General features: G+C 33.5%; 1 non-coding gene across 1 annotated transcript; it reads left to right on the forward strand.

The window, feature by feature from the left end:
• Window positions 1-282: 282 nt before the first annotated feature.
• Window positions 283-390, forward strand: LOC148565883 (small nucleolar RNA R71). The gene has a single exon (XR_015884048.1). It is a non-coding gene; the product is annotated as a small nucleolar RNA R71 (small nucleolar RNA).
• The last annotated feature ends 5,001 nt before the right edge of the window (window positions 391-5,391 follow it).

The raw sequence follows: 5,391 nt of genomic DNA on the forward strand, positions 1-5,391 counted from the left end.
CTGAGAGATCATATTGACTTGCTGAGTCAATATTTTGTTCTGAGCCAATATGGCATTCAGAGTATCAATTTCAAGAACTCCCTTCCTCTGAGGCGTCCCATTACTCACAAGATTCCTTTCAGAAGTGTACATGAATTGATTATTTGCAACCATGTCAATGAGTTCTTGAGCTTCTGCAGGCGTTTTCTTTAGGTGAATAGATCCACCTGCAGAATGGTCCAGTGACATCTTTGATAGCTCAGACAGACCATCATAGAATATATCCAGGATGGTCCATTCTGAAAGCATGTCAGAAGGACACTTTTTGGTCAGTTCCTTGTATCTCTCCCAAGCTTCAAAGAGGGATTCACCTTCCTTCTGTCTGAAGGTTTGGATATCCACTCTAAGCTTACTAAGCTTTTGAGGAGGAAAGAACTTGGCTAAGAAAGCCTTGACCAGCTTATCCCAAGAGTTCAGGCTATCTTTAGGTTGAGAGTCCAACCATACTCTAGCTCTGTCTCTTACAGCAAACGGGAAAAGCATAAGCCTGTAGACCTCGGGATCAACCCCATTGGTCTTAACAGTATCACAGATCTACAAGAATTCAGTTAAGAACTGAAAAGGATCTTCTAATGGAAGTCCATAGAACTTGCAGTTCTGTTGCATCAGAGAAACTAATTGAGGTTTAAGCTCAAAGTTGTTTGCTCCAATGACAGGAATTGAGATGCTTCTTCCATGTAAATTGGAATTAGGTGCAGTAAAGTCACCAAGCATCTTCCTTGCATTGTTATTATTTTTGGCCATGTCTCCTTCTTTTTCGAAATTTTCACTCAGATTTTCTCCAGAGAGTTGTGCTTTAGCTTCCTCTTTAGAGTTCTTTCAGGTTCAGGATCAGCTTCAACAAGAATGTTCTTATCTTTGTTCCTGCTCATATGAAAAAGAAGAAAACAGAAAAGAAAATATAGAATCCTCTATGTCACAGTATAGAGATTTCTTTATGTGAGTAGAAGAAGAAAAGAATAGAAGAAGGAGAATCCAAACACAAGGGTGAGGAGTAGGTTCGAATTCTTAGATGAAGAGGGGTGTTAGTAATTAAATAAATAAATAGAAGGTGGTGAGGGAGAAGAATAATTCAAAAATTAAACAAAATAAAATAAAAATATTTTAAAATTAAATTTAAAATTCTAAAATTAAAATTGAAATTAAATTAAATTAAAATTAAAAACAATTAGTTAATTAAAATGAAATTTTGAAAAAGAGGAAAGGAATTTTCGAAAATTAGAGAGAGAATTAGTTAGGTAGTTTTGAAAAAGATATGATTGAAATAGTAAACTTTTAAAACCAAACAAAAAGTCAAGTAGTTAATTGAAAAAGATTTGAAAATCAAATTTTGAAAAGATAAGAAGTTAGAAAAGATTTTGAAATTAAATTTTGAAAAAGATGTGATTGAAATTTATTTTGAAAAAGATTTGAAAAAGAATTTTGAAAAGATTTTATTTTGAAAATTAAAGTTGATTACTTGACTAACAAGAAACAAAAAGATTTGATTTTAAAATTTAAAGATTGAACCTTTCTTATTAGACAAGTAACAAACTTAATATTTTTGAATCAATCACATTAATTGTTAGCATTAATTTCGAAAATATGAAATAGAAATAAGAAAAAGATTTTGCAAATAAATTTTGAAATTTTCGAAAATCATAAAAGAAAAATGAAAAAAATTTGATTTTTGAAAAAGATTTGAAAAAGATAGAATTTTTAAATTGAAAATTTGATTTGACTCATAAGAAACAACTAAATTTTGAAAAAAAATTTGAAAAAGTCAACTCAATTTTCGAAAATTTATGAGAAGAATAGAGGAAAGATATTTTTTGATTTTTGAATTTTAATGATGAGAGAGAAAAACACTAAATTGAAACAAAACATAAAAATTATGAATCAAAACAACTAATACATGCAAGAACACTTTGAATGTCAAGATGAACACCAAGAACACTTTGAAGATCAAGATGAACATCAAGAACTTATTTTTGAAAATTTTTAAGAAAAGAAAGACATGCAAGACACCAAACTTAAAAATTTTTAATTTTGAGACACTAACAAATTGAAAATGCATATGAAAAACAAGAAAAGATACAAAACAAGAAAATATGAAGATCAAACAAGAAGACTTACCAAGAACAACTTGAAGATCATGAAGAATGCAATGCATGAATTTTCGAAAAATGCAAGAAAGAGATAAACATGCAATTGACACCAAACTTAAAAATTGACACTAAACTCAAACAAGAAACATAAAAATTTTTGGTTTTTATGATTTTGTTAATTTTTTTGGTTTTTTTTTTTTCGAAAATTATTTTGGGAAACACGAAAAAAAAGAAAAATTTTTTGTATTTTTTTTCAAAAATAAGAAATAAAAAGCTTAAAATTAAAATAAAATTACCTAATCTGAGCAACAAGATGAATCGTCAATTGTCCAAACTCGAACAATCCCCGGCAACGGCGCCAAAAACTTGGTGCACGAAATCGTGATTACTCGTTCCTTGGTAACGGCGCTGAAAACTTTATACGCACGTTCATAATCTTGGTTTTCTTTCACAATTTCAATACAACTAACCAGCAAGTGCACTGGGTCGTCCAAGTAATAAACCTTACGTGAGTAAGGGTCGATCCCACGGAGATTGTCGGCTTGAAGCAAGCTATGGTCACCTTGTAAATCTCAGTCAGGCGAGTTCAATTGGTTATGAATATTCAATAATTAAAATCTAAATAAAACATAAACTAGGATAGAGATACTTATGTAATTCATTGGTGAGAATTTTAGATAAGCGTATAGAGATGCTTTCGTTCCTCTGAACCTCTGCTTTCCTACTGTCTTCATCCAACCATTCCTACTCCTTTTCATGGCAAGCTTTATGTAGGGCATCACCGTTGTCAATGGCTACATCCCATCCTCTCTGTGAAAATGGTCCAATGCGCTGTCACTGCATGGCTAATCATCTGTTGGTTCTCGATCATACTGGAATAGGATTTACTATCCTTTTGCGTCTGTCACTACGCCCAGCACTCGCGAGTTTGAAGCTCGTCACAGCCATCCCTTCCCAGATCCTACTCGAAATACCACAGACAAGGTTTAGACTTTCCGGATCTCAAGAATGGCTATCCATGGGTTCTAACTTATACCACGAAGATTCTAATATCTCGGACTCGGTCCCCTGTATTAGATATCTAAGAGATACTCATTCTAGCTTGTTTGCATGTAGAATGGAAGTGTTTGTCAGGCACGCGTTCGTAAGTGAGAATGATGATGAGCGTCACATAATCATCACATTCATCATGTTTTTGGGTGCGAATAAATATCTTAGAAGCGGAATAAGCTTGAATTATATAGAAAAATAGTAGTACTTTGTATTAATTCATGAGGAATAGCAGAGCTCTACACCTTAATCTATGGAGTGTAGAAACTCTACCGTTGAAAATACATAAGTGATAAGGTCCAGGCATGGCCGAATGGCCAGCCCCCCAAACGTGATCTCAAGATGAAACTAAAGATGTAAATACAATAGTAAAAAGTTCTATTTATACTAAACTAGTTACTAGGGTTTACAGAAATGAGTAAATGATGCAGAAATCCACTTCTGGGGCCCACTTGGTGTGTGCTTGGGCTGAGCATTGAGCTTTACACGTGTAGAGGCTTCTCTTGGAGTTGAACGCCAGTTTGTAACCTGTTTCTAGCGTTTAACTCTACTTTGCAACCTGTTTCTGGCGTTTAACTCCAGAATGCAGCATGGAACTGGCGTTCAACGCCAGTTTGCGTCATCTAAACTTAGGCAAAGTATGAACTATTATATATTGCTGGAAAGCCCTGGATGTCTACTTTCCAACGCAATTGAGAGCGCACCATTTGGAGTTCTGTAGCTCCAGAAAATCTACTTTGAGTGCAGGGAGGTCAGAATCCAACAGCATCTGCAGTCCTTCTTCAACCTCTGAATCTGATTTTTGCTCAAGTCCCTCAATTTCAGCCAGAAAGTATCTGAAATCACAGAAAAACACACAAACTCATAGTAAAGTCCAGAAATGTGAATTTTAATTAAAAACTAATAAAAATATACTAAAACTAACTAAATTATACTGAAAACTATATAAAAATAATGCCAAAAAGCGTATAAATTATCCGCTCATCAATAATAAAAACAATAATAATTGGAAATAGCACTTGATCATGTCACAGGTGAATCTTTACCATCATCTCTTAGGACCCATTCTAGTGACTTCCTTATCAAACAATGTTAAAATTCTACCACCGACATGTCCAATACTCCAATCAGAAAGGATCTACACACATAGACCACTACAACCTTTATTTAAAGTGCACTTGATTTTATGATTAATTTGAAAAATTATTTCAAAAAAAAGATTATAACATTAACCATTTTACTTGTCAACCTAAAATTTACTTAACAGATCTACGATCAAGATCTATGGAAAGCACATTCGAAACTATGCTGTTAGATTGAGATGAGTTTAAGTAAATAGTTACCATGAATGGCAAGATCTATGGAAAGCACATTCGATGCAAGACCACCATGAACAGTTCCAGGCTCAGATGCCAAGGGGTTTGTTGCTTCAATCAACTTTCGACCAGTTGCAACAACACCTTTACCCTCCCAGACCATGGCAACAATAGAACCAGAGATAATGTATTAGACCAATCCATTAAAGAAATGCTTTGTAATTACTATCAATTTGTGGAGTTTCTAAGCTAAATTGTTAGCACGTATGTTAAGTGGTAACAAAAACAAAAGAAGTTACCTTTCAAATAAAATCCCTTCTTCTCAAATTTGCTAATAATCTCCCCAACCTGAAACAGAAAGTAGTTTTTTTTTCAAATATTATAAGGGAGAAAAAGAACAACATTGACCTATTTTACAAAATATCTACCTACATCAACCTAATTACTAACAATTTCAAACAATCAGTATTGAACAAATAATTAAAAAATCAGTAATGAACAATAAACAACAACCAGCAATCAACAATGAATAATGAATAACAATCAACCATGAACAATGAACAGCAATAGCAATTACTAGCAATTTCAAAAAATAACAACAAAATAATGAACACCAATTAGCAATGAACAACAATCAACAATCAAACAACAAATATATAGAACAATAAAACTGAAATTATTGATTTATTGATTAACAAGTTAACAACAACCAACAGCAATCCATCAATGATTATTGATTTATTGAACAGAAATTAGTCAAATTACTTAAATACATACCTGACGCGGAGGCTCGGGCTCCATATCTCAGTTGAATTGGCGGCTGGGTGGCTCGGTGGTCGGTCCTGTGCTGTCCTGTGTTGTGGGTTAAGTTAAAACGCTGCTGTGCTGGGTGGCTCGGT

This window comes from Arachis ipaensis, chromosome B5, assembly GCF_059453495.1.
Source record: "Arachis ipaensis isolate K30076 ecotype BB chromosome B5, ASM5945349v1, whole genome shotgun sequence".
Taxonomy (NCBI): Eukaryota; Viridiplantae; Streptophyta; class Magnoliopsida; order Fabales; family Fabaceae; genus Arachis; species Arachis ipaensis.